This window comes from Sarcophilus harrisii, chromosome 4 (assembly GCF_902635505.1).
Source record: "Sarcophilus harrisii chromosome 4, mSarHar1.11, whole genome shotgun sequence".
Classification (NCBI taxonomy): Eukaryota; Metazoa; Chordata; class Mammalia; order Dasyuromorphia; family Dasyuridae; genus Sarcophilus; species Sarcophilus harrisii.
Genome location: NC_045429.1, coordinates 126,309,384 through 126,327,437, shown reverse-complemented (window position 1 = coordinate 126,327,437; position 18,054 = coordinate 126,309,384).

Here is an 18,054-nt window from a genome sequence, read left to right as displayed (position 1 = left end):
CTGGGAGAGCTTGAATAGCTTTTAGGCTTCATAACGCTATCTTGACTCCACCTCTGGTATCTCACCAGTACAAATATTAACCAGGAATCTATCTGCACAATGTAAGCCACTGGAATAAACAAAAACTTTCTTCTTCATGAGTGTTACTGCCAGTCAATGCTCAAATGTGTTGTGGCTATCACCACCATATACAGGTAGAGTTTGGAAAAGATGAAGTACCTAGAGATTTCACTCTGATCCCTTCAGGGCAGTGTCTTCATTAGATAGGAAGTGATACCTCATTGAGGAGAACCAGGTTAATTGTTTTGAACAGGGAGCTATTTGGTCTTGAGATTCTACTTATAGGTATTTCAAGAGAAACTTAAATCAAACTCCAAACTACTCATTTTAAATTGCAGCTCAAAGCCTGGATTCAGTGGAAACTCATATTTCAAAGCTGAAAACTTGGACTTAAACTTCTGACCTGAATGGTAACTAACAGTTATTGAGGAGAACAGAAAGAGAGCAGAGTTGTATGTAGTGCTCCTCAACTATCCTCTATGTAATGGCTAAAGGAAATGACCTAGATATAAGCAAAGAAAGCTAGATAAATCCCACTGTACCATAGAATTCTGAGTAAAAAGAAAAAAAAATACTTTGTGTGTGTGTGTGTGTGTGTGTGTGTGTGTGTGAGATAAGTAGTTCAATATTTAGATACAGACATAGATATTTCACCTATATTTGACTAGCTTGCTATCTAATTTTTTGAATTCTGGTACCTCAGTTTGAGTTTTTATTTTTATAGTCTTAATTCTATCCTATATATTTTCCTAGGCAGAATTTCTATTTCTGAAAATCTGGTAAAAACATCACAATGTTACCAGAGAGGTTAAGAGCAACTAAACAGAATTTAGAAGCAGGATTTGCAAGAGTCTAACCCCAGCCACTTTGTAATAGTTCTAATCAGCTCTGATTTTTCATCTACTTCACTAAGGTTGAATTAAGTTTGAAGGAGAGTCAGATCTCTTCCTTAATTTGGATTTTTTTTTATTCTAGTTGCTGGTGACATACAAGGGCAAGAAAAGCAAATTGTTTGATACTGATGGCCCAAATTTGTTGGTTCAAGTGCCAGGGGGATTATCAAGCATGGACTTGATAATTCATTTTTTTGAATTGGTCACAGCTGGTGTTACAAGTGACATAGCTGGGGGCATCAGAGTCACCCTCCATCAGGGTGACATTGATTTTCAGTGGAGTTGCTGCTGTCCATTTTGGAGACATCACCACCATTTGTGCTAGCTGCGATCTGACAGACTTGGAAGTATAAGTGAACAGATCGCAGCCTATTTAAGAAAAGTCAGAAGTGTTTACACAAAAATCTTGATTCACTAATTGCTAAGAAACATTAAGAATTTAGACAACTATGGTCACAGAGTATGAGCCCCAGGGTCATTCAAAGATGGGGGTACATGCAGTGATAGCTCCTCTTGTCAATAGCTTACATAGTGATTTTGCATTTGCTGCTGCCTCAGAGGCTGTTTTTCAATTAACCACATGAAAGTGGATCAGTGACTGTTTTCTATACTCCTGCTGAATGACATCACCTAATTTGGATATTCCTGGGATGTGGAGGAGGCCAGTATCTTGGATGTATGAAACAATTAGAAAAGTTTAAAACAAAATCCCTTAATCCACAGTGCCAAATGCTGAGCAGTATTCCCATCAAATACATGCAAAATATAGATGTAAAATTACAGGTTATAAGACTTTGGGAGTGGAGATGGATAAGTGGGGAGAGACACGTAGTTTGTTGTACTTTATATTTTTGCTTCATTTTGTTTTTATCCCCCCCCCCGAAATAATTGTTTGCCAGTTAATTAGTTCAAATGCCATCTCAATTGTCAAAGAGAAGGGAAACAATTTTCTCCCCACTGAGGTGGGAAAACCTCAGTAATTTGATTTTGAAAAATTTCTTTCTATGGATCTCTCTCTCTCTCTGTCTGTCTCTCTCTCTCTCTCTCTCTCTCTCTCTCTCTCTCTCTTCCCCCAAGTCTGCAGAGTACTATTGATTAAGTAATTCAGTTTTGATCCTTCTGGTCAGAGTTTTAGAACTGCTTGTCATAAGGACTAGCAGCAACTTCAGGATACGTACTGTTGCTCATTCCTATGCCAACTTATATTGTGGTAGGGTAATAACCAGCATATAATGAAATGTAAATTAACTCAACATTCTTTGTGGTTCATATAAAGTTCAGTATGACAAGGCTTCCTATTTCCAGTTATGCTAGAGTGAGTGCAGCTCCAAAGGACAGCTGCATAAATTGTCCACATTCCTGTTTTATTATTTGAAATAAATAACCCCACCTCCTTTCCCTAGTGGTCACAGGTTTAAGAACATCCTCAAAATAAACCAGAATGAGAAACAAAATCAATAATCCAATAAGGCTTGACAAAAGTGCTGTTGCTATTCAAGTGTCTTCATTCACTAAGTGCTGCCTGTTTGGTCCAGTAAATGAGATAACGTATGTAAAAGGACGTTGTAAACCATACAGGATTGTATGCAAGCATGTTAACAAAAACAATAGCAATAATAATAATTATATTCTTCTCATTATCATGTTGCATGGAGCTAAGTTACAAAAGGTCCAGGTAAATTGCTATCCTGTTGTTGTTTTATCTTAGGGTTAAGTGAATTATTGCTCAAGTGGATACATAATGGACTTTTGTAACTATAGTATTGAGATTTAGGCTCATCTTTTGTAGACTAAATGAAAGCCTTTGGGATAACTTCTATAGTAGGTGAAGGCTTTTATCATCATTACTATCACTATCATTTTAATTATTATTGATACAATTCAACGGGTTTACTTCTGCTAGGGCACTGGTTATTTCAGATATGTATGCTGCTTCACTTTGTATAACAAAAAGTAGTAAGTTTACTGATGAAGTTCATGAATGTATGCCCTTGATATCCCAACTGGAAGCAAGTTCCTCTGTTGGTGTGAAGTTAAACAGGTGTTAGTTATAATAAATATTATAATAATGATAGATATGGAGTCCATAAAAGCTGACTAAATTAGCATTTCTCCTAATTTCAGTTCCCCACCTTTTTTCATCACTAATCCTGCTTTCTTTCCCCCTCTTTCAGATTTTCAATTTTTCTCTCTGTTTCTTTTTCACTCTGTCTCTGTCTCTTTCTGTCTCTTTCTCTTTTTCTGTCTCTTTGATTCTGTCTCTGTGTTTGTGTGTTTCTCCCTTTCCCTACCTCTTTTCCTCACAAGAATGCACAAACATCTGCCTTTAGGAAATGTACTCATAGTTCTCCACAGATGTACATTCACATGAAATTTAGATTCAATAACCTCAACAGTTCCTTTTTATTACTTTATTTGATCTTAGACCTGATGCTTCATTGCTTTTAAGCACAGGCAAAGTGAGTACTAGCTAATTTGCCCAGGTGATCATAAATATATGCATATGTGTATGAGCTATATGTTTTGATTTAAATATTGCATGCACTCAAGCAATGTTGCTTCAAGTTTTAAACAGGCCACTAGATAGATGCCTGCCTTCATCAACAATATACTGATACTTTTAGCCTTAAAAATAGATGATTCAATAAACTTAATGAAACAATAAAAAATGGCATGCCTTTAAAAAAAAAGGATACAAAATAGTCAACTTTTGAAAAATTCTCTGATTTTCATGAATGAATTTTTGTGGGAGATGTATGAAGAGATATTTGAGAAATTGTATTACATAAGTAAATTTTATTAATGTACTTTATGATGCAAAGTCACTTATAGGAACATACATACATACACATACATATGCATATACACATACATGTGTCCATTTTATGTACACACATATGCATGATGTAAAACGCATATACACATACATCATATATGTAATATATATCATAATATATAATATCATATATCACAATATATTTACTGATATATTTTATCATCCAATTGCCTCTTAGTTTTTCTACTAATCTATATCACTCCATCATATTTTTAAATGTCCTTCTTGTCTCCAAACTATAGACACTGTTGCAGTAATCAAACCCCACTTTGATCATTTTTCAGCTCAGAAACCTCTAGTGCCTCCACACATTAGCCAATCATGGAAATTCCAAATAATTTGTGATGGCCTGAGTCCTTGCATTAAATACTTTGTCTCTCTTGTTTCACACATATTATTGGCCCTCTCTAGTATTATACCAAGCCAGGGACTGCTAATTTGTCCAGACCTGCTCACTGGAGGATTTTGGTACCATCCCAAATGCTGATCATAAGTATGGAGTGAAGGGCCAGAACATTTGAAGATGGTCAAACTGGAGTCCATTTATTAAAACTTCTCTCATCCTTATATACCCTAATACATAACTATAGCACACTGTGCATGTGCTAACTATAGGATACTGCACATGTGGGCCTATAAAACAACTTGCTATTGTGTGCAGATGTCGCCTTGCCACTTTAATATAACGGTGCTTTAATTGCAACACAGTTTTCATACCCCCGACTTATTAGGAAGGCTGAGATGCCCCTAGAGATATGGGGAACCAAACCAAACACTTCAGCAGGGCTTCATTTATTGGACCAAAGTGTCTTATACCTTACCCAAGGTTCCCCACTATCTGTGACCTTCTACATCTACTTCCCTTTTTTTTAATTATCAAAGGTTTTTATTTACAAAACATATTCATGGATAATTTTTTCAACTTTGATCCTTGCAAAATCTTTTGTTCCAAATTTTCTCCTCCTTCCCCCCATCCCCTCTCCTAGCTGGCAGGTAGTCCAATACATGTTAAATATGTTAAATTCAATATATGTATACATAGTTATACAGTTATCTTGCTGCACAAGAAAAATCAGATCAAGAAAGAAAAAGAAAAACTGAAAAAGAAAACAAAATGTAAGCAAATAACAACAGAGTGAGAATGATATGCCATGCTAATCCACACTCTGTTCCCATGATTCTCTCTTTATGTGTAGATGGCTGTCTTCATCACTGAACAAGTAGAACTGGTTTGAATTGTCTCATTATTGAAAATCAGAATTGATCATCATATAGTCTTGTTGTTGCCATGTATAATGATCTCCTACTTTCTTTTGTTTTGATTGAAGCAGGTATACATCAGTGGTTAAATCCATCAGCATGGGAGGAATCACACAGGTAAGCAATAATATAACAAGCAATATGAATAAACAAGATACTATAAAAGACTTCCATGAGTCCCAGAAGGAAAGTATACAAAATAACTATTAATTCACAACCACATATACACTTCATTTAACATCCAAGAGATAGCCCAAAGCCAGTCTATTGTCACTTCCTGTGTCAGGGAATCCAATGATTCCTGCAGGTTTTGAAGTTTCACATCAGTCTCCATGGCAATTATTTTTGTGGTCATGATAATGTTCGTCCATGCTCTTTCAGTAGTGGATGTAGTCAGAGATGGAAGCTCTCGATGTCTCCTGTGTCTTTTCCTTAATTTCAAGGGTCTTCTCTTTTTCTATCTCTCTCCATTGGACAAAGCAGATATGCCATGTTAGCACCCATTGGATTACTTCTTCATTTGTAAGAGACACAAGAAAACCCTCTGCCCCAAGCAGTTAACCTATCTGGTCCCTTCCATTCACCACTTTCTGGGTCTCTCCACATCAGCTGGTGATTATCTAAAGATACTGGAGCCGCTTGCATTGAACACTGCCCTTCTGGTGGGTTATGAAACCTGTCTGCTGGAGCCAGTGTATCTTCATCAAAAATCGAAAAATTGGGGACAGCTAGGTAGCACAGTAAATAAAGTACCAGCCTTGAAGTCAGGAGGACCTGAGTTCAAATCTGCTCTCAGACACTTAATACTTCTTAACTATGTAACCTTGAGCAAGTCACTTAACCCCAATTGCCTCAGCAAAAAAGAGAAAAAATTAAAAAAAAATTAATAGTATAAAGGGTTAAATTTAGAAATTCTCTTGAGTTACCTGTGGCTTACCATCTCTTTTGTTTTTGAAGGAACATCTTGAAATCTTTGTTCTTCCTCTTTCCTATTTCCTGTCCTTAAGAATTGAAGGGTATGCCAGTGGTGTGTAAAATCTGATACTGTTCACTAACGTGTGAGAAATGTTTGAAAGTATAAACAGGTCATTTATCTGTTTTTATTGCTTGTGGCATGCTTATAACTGCAAAGACCTGTGTAAGGAATTCAGTGATCACCTGGGCTGTCTCTTTTGCTTCTGGTACTGCAAAAGTAAATCCTGAAAAAGGGGTCCACAAAAACTTGGATAAAAGAGAGATGGCCAAAAGATTTATAATGGGTTACATTCATCTGCCAAATTTCGTTGGACCTGAAACCAAGAGGGTTCTTCCCTGGAGAGAGCATAGGAACATATAAAGGGAGGCAAGCTTTACAGGCTTTTTCTAACTTCCTCTTTTGCTATCCCAAACTGCAGGTGTAAAGCTTGTACAGCCTGATGATATTTAGAATGAGACTCTTGGGTGGCCTGAAATAGAGGAGTATTGGCTAACATGGTAAGAAGGCAATTTGTCTTTGAGTTTCCATAAAAAAATAGGTCCTGGAAGACCAGTATGAGAGGGGATATGTAAGAGGTAAGACATGGTTAGTTTCTCACTTGCTCCTGAAGTTCCTTAAAAAAACCTGAAATATGTTAGAGGCTACAAATTTTATTTGGGCTGTGGCAATTCTTTGTACCATACCTACTGAATAAGTCAAATCAGATATTATCTCCTGGATAATCAGTAAGAGCTAACATAATTGCATACAACTGATTCTGCTGAGGAGATTGAAAGGAAGTTCTGATTAATCTTTTTATAGCGAAGTCAGGAAAATATACAGCATAAATGTTATATTTGGATGCATCTATAAAAATGATCAGTCCTTTAAGAGGCATCTTAGAAAACTTTTCTTCAAGAACCCATGGCCAATTATATAATAACTGGGCTATCTTTAAGGTGGACCCATGCATAAAATTTGGAGCTGTGGCCAATAATATTTGCCATTCTGTGATGGTTTCACAGCACACATTAATTTGTACATTGGTATCATTGGTGTATATCTTGTTAGCTCCTATCCAAGATAATTGTATTACTCATTTAATGACCTTTAACAAAATTCTAGTCACAAGCACTGGGTAAGGAATAAAACTTTGATCTAATTGTTCTAGGAGTATCACCCACTCAATCACAATGACTCCTTGATGAAAGACTACTGTAGGTATCTTTTTTATAACAAAAACTGATATTTCCAAGGTTTTTGAGTGGCTCTTTCAACCACATTGGATAAAATCAGTTCAAGCTCTCTCAGAACCTCTTGGGCTTCTTTCACAAGTTTGTGGGTTGAATCTAAAGCAGTGTCTCCCCTTAAGATGTTATACAATGGCTGTAATTGATAAGTAGTTAAGGCTAATATTGGATGCATCCATTGGATATCTCCTATCAATTTCTGAAAGTCATTTAAGGTATTCAGCTTCTCTGCTCTTAAAGAAAATTTTTGTACCATAAGTACTTTGAGTTATCCTTCACATCCCAAATATTGAAAAGGTGTGTGCTTTTGAATTTTTTCTGGATCTATAAACAGTTGGTAGTTCCTTAGTGTTTTTATGGTCTTTTGTAGGCATGATTTTACTCCTCAGGGGCACACCCTAAAATATCATCCATGTAGAGTCATAACATAACTTTTGGAAATGATTTTCTTACTGGAATAAGAGCAGCAGCCATATACATCTGACACATGGGCTATTTTTCATTCCCTGTGGCAAAACTGTCCATTGAAATCTTTTATAAGGCTCAGATAAATTAATGCTGGGCAAGACAAATCTTTTCATATCATCCCTATCCAGAGAGATAGAATAGAAACAATCCTTAATGTATATAATCCAAAAAGGCCATTTCATAGGCAATTGAATAGGAGATGGTAGCCCAGGCTGAAGAGTTCCCATTGTTTCCATTTGTTCATTCACTTTCCTCAAGTCAGTCAACATCCTCCATTTTCCAAATTTCTTTTCTATAGCAAATATAGGGGAATTCCAAGAACTTAGAGAAGGTTGTAAGTGTCCTTCGTCAAGTTACTTCTGTACTATATCTAATAATAAGGCCTGACTTTTTTCACTGGTTAAGGGCCACTCTTCCACCCACACCTGTGGGTGGGGGGCTAGATGTAAGGGCTGGTAGGCCTTCACCAGTGTCCCTGCCTAAAAAGCCAACGTGCTCAATTGTAATCCCAATTGCTGTAAAATGTCTCTCCCCAACAGATTGATGGGTTTTTTTTTAAACTACAAATGGAATAAACACTCCTGTTTTATCTTCAAATTTTCATCTTAACCGAAATGTATTCTATCGCTCCTCCTTTGCTTTATCTAATGCCTCTTGTATTCTGGACACAGGTGGGCAAAATTATGCTGGCAGTGCTGATGCTGTCACTGCCCCTCCTGCTTCTCCTTCTCCTGTCCACAAAAGTGGAGTTGAAGGAGGAGGATCAGGAAGAAGAGGATACCCAAGGATCCCATAGGCTGAAGTGAAGGCAGGCTGAGAAACCAAGAAGATCCCCACTCCCCAAACTTCCCAATGCTTAACTCTGTCCCTGCCCCAAGTGCCATACCTTCCTGGGCTGTGGGCACCATCCACTTGCTTGTTCTCCTCCTCACCCTTCCTTGTTTGACACCCCATGCTGAAAGCTTTTTTTTGCCCTTATATATGGGATTTCTTAAAGCCAAATTTAATGATTCTACCATTATTTTCCACATCTGACTCCAACCTCTTCTCTTTGGAGAACCATGGGGACATGCACTCCACAACCTCCAAGAACTCAGTGATATGCTTCTGAGTCACTAACAAACCTTACTCCTTTATCAATCTAAACATTTCTGATACTTCCCTTGGGAGAGACACTCTTTTGTTAGTACTTGCTCCATTTCAGTTGAAAAATGAAAGTCACTAGATTAGTCCTTATTGAATCTTCCTTCTTGCCCGTTTTATTTTTTAACTTACCCTGTTCCTGGATCATGGGGACTCCTTATCTAAACTCTACTGCTCTTATCAGTTGAGCTGCATGTGCCCTGCTTTCCAGGGTCTGTTGCTGAGCACCAAATGTCCAGACCTGCTCATTGGAAGATTTTGGTACCAGCAGGAATTCTGATCATGAATGGGGAGTGAAAGGGCAAAACTCATGTAGATAGTCAAATAGGAGTTCAAATAGGAGTCCATTTATTCAAATTTTTTCAGCCTTATATACCCTAATACACTTACATAAGTGTATTATGTACATAATATATTGTGTACACTGTAACTATGTACTGTACAGTGGGACTACATAAACAACTTGCTATTGTGTGTAGATGTCTCCTTGGCACTTTGGTATAACTCTATTTTAATTACAACACAGGTGGTCATGCCTCCTGACTTTTCAGGAAGGCTGAGATACCCTTAGCAGGGACGAGGCACCAAAGCAGACACATCAGCCAGGTTCCTTACTGGACTAAAGGGTTTTTACCTCGCCCAGGGTTTCTCACTATCTGTGACCCTCTACACCTACTATTGTTGTTTTTCACACATAATGCTCTTTCTCTAGCTGCTGTGACTTTTGATTAGTTGTAACCATTTTTGTTTTATCTCCTCATCTCTGCTTCCTGGTTTCCTTCAAGAAAAAATTCAAATATCAAGTTCTATAAAAGGTAACACCATTGTTAGTGTGTTCCCTTGAAGGTTATCTTCTGTTTGCTTTGTATATAGTTGTTAATCTATTATCTACCCCTCCTTGACACCAGGTACCTTGCTTTTGCCTTTATTTGTATCCCTGGGCTTTAGCACAGTGCTGAGCAGAAAATAGTTTAGTAAATGCTATCTTCCCTCCATGAAACAGTCTCTCCTGGATCTCATATAATGCAAGTCACTACCTTATTTCTTGAAGGACAATTCAGTGGAAAGAGTATATTGGACTTGAAGCCAGGAGGATCTGAGTTCAGATAGCCTCAGCCATATTATTAAAGTTCTGTGAGCTTGAATAAATCACTTAATCTCTATTTGAAGCATAGATAAGTAATCACCTACCTTGCAGTATGAGTGTGAAAATCAAAAGGAATATTTGTGAAACACTTAGCATAGTGTGTTTGGCCTTTTCTCCCTTTATTCATTTTTTTGACCTTTTCAAAATCTTTCAAATCAGGAATTATCTTCATTAAGCTTGGAGTCTTTACATAGTTTAGAAGATGTCCCAGTCAACTGTAAAGATTTTTTATTATGGTTTTGAAGAAAAGTATTTCTGAATTTTTCTATGCTCCTTCATCTACTATAGTAGATCTTACTCCTCTGTCACAGAAGTGAATGGTATGGAATAAACAGGCAAACTAGTCAAAAGAGAAGTGGAAGAAAAGGGAGTCTTGATTTCACAGTACTTTCATGGTCTCAGCAACAGATGGAACACTATATCCAACAAATATCAATCACTGAAATTGAGGAGCCCCAAATTAGAAATAGCATGCTGATTATGGCTTGTCTTTTGAGGAAGGATTATTTTGCTATTCCTGTGAAAGAGAATTCTATTTTTATTCCACAGCAGCAAAGGTATCATAAATAAACCACATTTAGTTTGTAGTTCACAAGAGCCTATAGATCTTTTTGTCTGTCATGCTTATCGATGATTGGTCCCTCACCATGCTGGCTTTATGGATCATTTCACCCCATTTGATTAATCTTAATATTATTTTTAATAAACCCTACCTGAGCAACTAGGATGCACAGTGGATAGAATCCTGGACTTGGATATAGAAAGAAAGTGGGTATATATCTTTTGACAAGATGCTAAAAAACCCTCCATGTGCCTCAGTTTTTCCATTCTTCCAAAACAGAAATAATAATCATAGAACATTTCTCAGGGCTGTTAAGGAGATTAAAATGATACAACATTGTAAATCACTTAGTAGAGTGTAACACAAAGTAGGAATATAAGAAATGCTTGTTAAATCCAAAAATACACTCGTTTTTTCAACTTAAGAATCTAATTATCACTGATATCAATAAGAAAGGACCTAAACCAATTTAAACCCTTGTTTTTAAAGGAATGGGAAAATCACACCCAGAAAAGTTGTGACTTGTGCAATGAAGTAATCAATAAACTTAACATTAGTAAGTGCCTCCTATGTGTATGGACATTATACTAGGCATTGGAGATACAAGAACTAAATATACACAATACCAGTACAAATATCAAGATGGTGCAGAGTGACAGAGCTCAGGTAGGTGTTCCAAGATTTCACCAACCTGATATTTAAGCAACCTTGAGATGCTTATTTTTTATTTCCTATAGAAAGCCAGTAATGGAAAACTGTAGAAAAGTGTTGCATAGTGAATAGAAAATTGTCTTTAGTTTCAAGATGAACTTGGCTAGGGTCTTGCATATAGTACTGTCCAGTAAGACAGAAAATAACTTACTTCTCCACATCCTAAGCAACTCACTGCAACTGGAATTTATAGAGAAGGCCTAATTTGCATTGCTAGAGGGAGTTCTTTATGCTTATGAAATTACAGGTCTTATCCCATTCCATCCCATAAAAACATTATGTGATATCAACACTGGGATTGTTACTTGAGTTACTTTACTGGAATTAACTCCTCAAAATGTCATGGAAGGACAGCTATCCTTTGAATTTTCTCCTCCAGTCAATTCTTCACCCATTAGTTATTTTGTGAACTAGAGTAAGATTTTTATTTATATTCCTATATTCATTAGCTGAAAAACCGAGGCACAGAAGCTAAGGGCTGGTTTCAAGTCACATGGAGAGTTACTGATAAAATCAGAACTTAAATATCATTACTTCCAGCAGACAGTTCCTATAATTTTCTCTATTAAATGAGTTACTTTTCTTTGAATTATGAACAAATAATTTTAGGATTTTAAAGGAATAGCTCAAGATTCCCCAAATAAAGTATGGACCACTTTTCACCACCAGATAGAGAGCCCTTTTGAGTTTGTAACTAAGTTGGATAAATTCAGGTCACTTGAACTTTACACCTCAACTATAGACTAAGTAACACTAAATTTTATCTCATTCTCTTTTCCCAAGTAATTGAACATATGACAACCCAGAGGCATAATTCTTCTTGCTTCTTGTTTATTGTAACTTAAGGAGACCTTTTACTTTATTTTCCCCAACTGTGCTTTCTTTATGGAAAGTATTTGACATAGTGAATGTAGATATACTGTCAGTCAAACAAACTTAAAGTGTCAAGATAGCAGTGCCAGGATGCAGCCTAGAAGAGAATTAACATATGCTCACAGAATGCCAACTACTAGAGAGAGACTAGGTAGAATGAAAGTATTTTTAAACCAAAAAAAACCAAAAAACAAAAAAAAACAGAAGAAAAGGGAAACAAAACTTTTGGTTATTTAGCATTCATGAATATTAATTACATACATTCTGTTCTTGGTCAGGAAGAGAATATTGCCGACATTAATACATGACTGTGGAGACATTTTCCCCCTACTATCTTTCTCTTAGGATTTAGTTGAATTAGATTTTAACACCCTATGAATTAAGCTTGTGTATATAAAAATTCAAGTATAATATTATGCAGGGTATTTATTCAATTCTAGTGTAGTACAATTAAGACTCATGGATATAGTAATTTTTGCCACAATCACTGTAAGACATTCCATTAACTCAAAGCAGAATAAGTCATTAAGGTAAGCTATGATAAACACTCAAAATTTGAATATGGAACAGAAGGTCCAAATAACGATTTGATTCAGCAATTCAATTTTTTTACTTTTGTACTTCCATGGATCTTTCATAGTGCACCTATAAAATTTTTTTAGATATTGCAGATATTCTTTTCAGTCTTGAGTGTTCTTAGCTTATGATTTTGGGTTCTGGAGTTCTAGGACAACATTTCTTCACTAGAATTTCTAAAGACAGAAACAGTTATATAAGATTGTGTGTGTGCATGTGTGTGTGTGTGTGTATACGTATGTCTATGTGTGCACATGTGATGGACTTACTGAGGAAAATGAAATGACCTCGTCTTTTTATTTTACACAATAATGGGATGTGATGGATATGGCTTGAATCAGATCTTTGCCACGAGTTAACTAATTTCTGTCACTCATATCCGGATTTCTGGATGGTTTTCTCTTGGAGATTTCCTTTAAAATGATACATCGAATATGTGGAATAGTCTATGTTTAGATAAAACATTTTCCACAATGTTCCTATGAAGTTAGTGTCATATGTATCATTTTCAGGTTATGTGCATCTATCTATCTATCTATCTATCTATCTATTCTATCTATTCTATCTACTTGCCCCTCCCTCATATTCATTATCTTTCCATTCTTCACTGGCTACATTGCTTTTGAACTTTTCCAGAATTCTACAACATGTTTCTGTCCCAGGCACCTTTTCTTTCCTCTCTTCCCTTAAATCTCCCTTCCCTGTTTTTCAGCTTCTTCTTGAGCATTATACTCGCTCATTAAGTTACAAGTACTTTGAAGACAGCCATTGCTTTTAATTTGTATTTATATATTTGGTGTTTAGAATAGTACCTAGCACATAGTAGACACTTAATAATGATTATTGACTTTTTGACTGCCTTATATACCAGAAAAATAAGGTTCATTGAAATTATGTGATTTGTCTAAGATCACACACACACACACACATAATGGCAGAGCTACAACTGGAACCAGATGTTATAATTTATAATTCCATGCTTTGGAATTCTCTTTTCCAAGAATGAACTCCAATACTTTCTCATTGAGTGAACTTATTAAAGAGTTAATTGCCTTATCAAGCTAATCAGGAATATTTTGAACACTTATTCTAAATCCTTGAATCTTCTTCAGCTTTCAGAACTGGTGATAACTTTCTTCTCCTGGGTATTCCCTTCTCCTTTGGCATTCAAGACATTATTCTCTCCAGATTCTCTTCTCCTGTCCCTTTGTCTCCTTTGTTGTAGCTTCATTTGATCTCTTATTCTCTAAGACTAGGTGTTTTCCAAAACTGTCATGTGCCATTTTTTTTCCTTGTAAATCTTTTGTTTTGATGTCCTTTTCTGCTCTGATGGGTGGGAGGATCTCCACCTAGATTACTATCTAATTTCCACTTTCAGCACAGATCTTTGCTTTTGTAGCCACTCTCTTTGAGCTATTCCCTCAGTATGTACTTATATTAATGTGTTGGGACCTCAAATGACAGCTGGGACCACCAAGACTTAGGGTATCATATGAGTTATATGCTTAAAATATAGTTTATAAGCAAGCCCCCTCCTGCAGGTTTATCATCAAGAATAGATCAATAGAAACAAATAGCTGAAAGCAAAAATATTATCTAACATGATGTTATGAGAACAATGGCTGCAAAAATATTGCCCCCATAAACGTGGTGTTCATTCTTCCATAAATACATCTGGATCTAGAAAGAAGTAGACAATTAGACACAATGATACAATGGTAAGGAGATTCATAAATTGAAATCGCACATGAGGTCAAGGCTACATATTTCAATGATTTTATAGGGTCTCAGTTACTTTTATGTCCTAGTAAAGTCACCTCACAGCTTCTTCCTGGGCTTTTGCTGAGCAGGTTTCTCACTTGCCTTTTTAAGATCTATTCTTTCCTACAAATTGCTTCCCAATTGCCAAGGGTAGTTCTCTTCTGTGACTATGAACAGTTTTCTTCTTCAATTCTTTCATACTCTTGAAGCTATTTCCAGCATAAAGTTACTCTCTATCTGTACCTCTGTTTATTTGGACACTATGTATTTCTGCTCCCTGATGGATTTTATATCTTTTCCTGGTAGAATGGTTCCATTGAGGAATGCCAGCACTGCTGCTGACTTCTGGTTTAGGTAAAAGGGGGTAACATTTCCTATACCTGGTCTTGGTCTTGCCTGAATTTACAGCAGATAAATTCAAGTCTTTTAAACATTACCACAGCCATTACAAATCAATGTCTAGCCAAACCTTCCAGTTCTATCAAGGTAAACCCCTTTAGAGTTTGTACAGGTTAAGAGGGTATTATAAGAGGGTTAAGATTGCTATTCTATTATGACATTAATTTTGATGAACTCTTATCCCTTTACTTTCTGGGTGGGGGGGTGTGAGGAATGGAGCATAGATGTGGGAAGAATCATTTGGTCAGAGAACAACTGAAAGCTCTCCCTCCCCCCACATATACATCTTAAATTCTTGTCTCACATGCCAACTTTCTTTACAACGTGTCCTTCTAGCTTCCATATAGTTATCTCAAAAAATCAATGTGCCCCAAAGGGCACTAACTTATTATCTGTTCTCCTAAACTCAACCGATCTCCACATTTTCTCTTGATGTGGAAGTCTTCATCTTTACAGATACCCGTTTCACATCCTGTAAATTCTGCTTCTACAGAATTGTTCTATTGTTTCTTGAATTCATCTCATCTCTACTCACATAGATATCATTCTACAATAGTGCATAAATTACTTTAGACAAAATGAAATAAATGAAATAATATTAAAAATAAACATCTTTTTAAAAACTATGCAATGTATCCTTTTGCTGTATTTAAATTGTTATACATTATTTAATATTGAGTTCATATGTCTTTAGCATATATTCTCTAATTCTCTTGAAACCACACTTTTACTATATCAAATATTAAGTATTAGTTTATCCATTTTCCCACATCTAAAATGTTTAAACCAAGCTTTCAATTACTGGAACATGGCTACTTCTAGTTTTTGGATTTTCTTAAAGTCTTAGCTGCATTAAATAGTATAAGGTCACAGTGCAGTATTCTATCTCTATTTTACAATTCTATAATTTGGAAATAATTTTGCTTCTAAGGATATATCAACATAATTACCAGAGTTTATTATCATCTCAATAGGCAGTTTTTTAATATGCACTGGAAGTGGGCATTATATTATGGACTCGCTTGAATTCCTTGGACACTTTTTTCAATAACCTAGAATGAAAAAATGAGTTTCATGAGTAAAAATTAGTTTCCCAACTTTATTTTGTATTTTCATGTCAGAAGAAACAACAGTTTCTTTACACAACCAGTTAGAAACTGTTTTACACTGATCTTCTCAATATTCTTTCAAATTCAAGATGCTTATCCTACTCTATTAAAAAATCATTAATGGCTATTCCAGCTGCACAGTCCCATAGGAGATTAGTTTGTTTCATAGTAATAATTTGTCAGTCTTGTAAGGTAGTTTCTTTTTTTCACTTTCAACTCCATTTTACCTTATGCTTCACTCAGTGTGACTTATCCTGTTTAATTTTGACTTTGTGTAAGCCTTGAAACATTTGAAATATCTGAGGAGGTATTGGGAAATCCTTTTTGAAAACTATAATTTTTGTAATTTTCCTTTGAGTATTATCTATAACCCAATACCACAGAATAAAAATGTGATGAAAGAGAGCAATGAAAAACTTGTATAACATGAAAAGCAGCATTCAAATGATAGAGAAGACCAAATCAATCCAGTTCCATTTAAAGTCAGATGTTCTGACTTAGCCTGGTGTCAGTAGAACTGCACACATGTGCATATACTAATGTGCGCGTGCACACACACACACACACACACACACACACATTGCTGTCACAAAATGAAACCATATCTAAACCACTGCTTGTCCAAAGTATTGCACAATTCACTGTAGTTCTCCTTTCTCACCTGAGCAATTTCAAGAGCCTCTTAACTAGTTTCTCTGCTTCCAGTATCTTACCTCTCTGAATTCTCCTCAACATAACTACCTAAACTTCCCCCAAAATATATCTGGTCATAAGTCTCTTTTGCTCAAAACATCCCTTTCTTGTCTCTAAGATGACATTAAAAACTCCTCCAGCTAGAATTTAAAGTCTATTCATAATTTGATTACAATTTACCTTTTCAGGTTTTTTTTTTTTTTTAAACCATGCTACTCCTTAAGCCATTCTATGCCATAACCAAAATAGTTTAACACATGATCTTTAAATTGTTTATCCCATTCCTTCATGCACAAATTATCCCCTATAATTGGAAAGCACATTTTCTTCACCTCTATGTCTTAGAGTATTTAGTTTCTAACAAGGCTCAAATAAACTATTATCCCTCTACAATGAAACTTATCTATCATCTAAGGTGTTACTAGTCTCTGCCTATAAAGGCATATATTCTACTGTATCTTCCAAAGGAATGTTTCTTAAGGCTGAAAGTTTTTTTGTTTTTGTTTTTATATCCTCATCATCCTTCAAAGTGCTTTGCACATAACAGGAATTTAACAAATTCCTGTTGCATTTAATTAAAAAAAACCAATAAAACAACATCCTGTCTGTAAAGGAAGAATCTTGTAGCAGAGTAGTAAATGTTAATATTGGAAAGGTGTCTTTTCCACTCTTTCAAGGAAAGCCTTGGAAGCCAGGATAATAAATCTAGACTTTATTCTTTAGGGAATAATTGAATATTCTTGAGGTAGAGGGTAGAGTGTGTGTCATTATGATAATGGTATTTGAAACTGATGCATTTTTTGTCAGTGTATGTATGTGAAGACTTGTTAGGCTATTATTGTGCTAGTTCTGGCATAAATTGCTAAAAGACACAAATTTGGATGATGGAAGGTGGGTAATAATGGAAGAGTAACATTACAACAGAAATCTCAGAAGGATTTGGTGACTAATTAGATGTGGGGGCTGGGGATTGTGGCAAAGAAATAAAACAACTGAAACGAATTGGATTTGAGTCTGGATAATTGGGAGGATGTTTGAGCCATTGACAGACAACAAAAAGGGTCATGAAGACTTCATAGAAAGATAATTTATTTGTCATCAAACATTAATGATATGAAGTGATAGTAGAGCTGTCCAGCCAATACTTATGGGTTTGGGGTATATTCAGTGCCTGAGTCCCCTAAGGTTTTTCTGCCTTGTAACATATAGTTCACACTAACAGCACAAAGAACTATTAAATTTCATAGAAACACAGTTGGTTCAAGCTGCTTAGTAAGTGGGTCACATCAGTTCATTTCAGTCATTCGTAATCAGTTACATGTGGGGCTCATATCAAACTGCCAGGAAAAAAAAAAGGG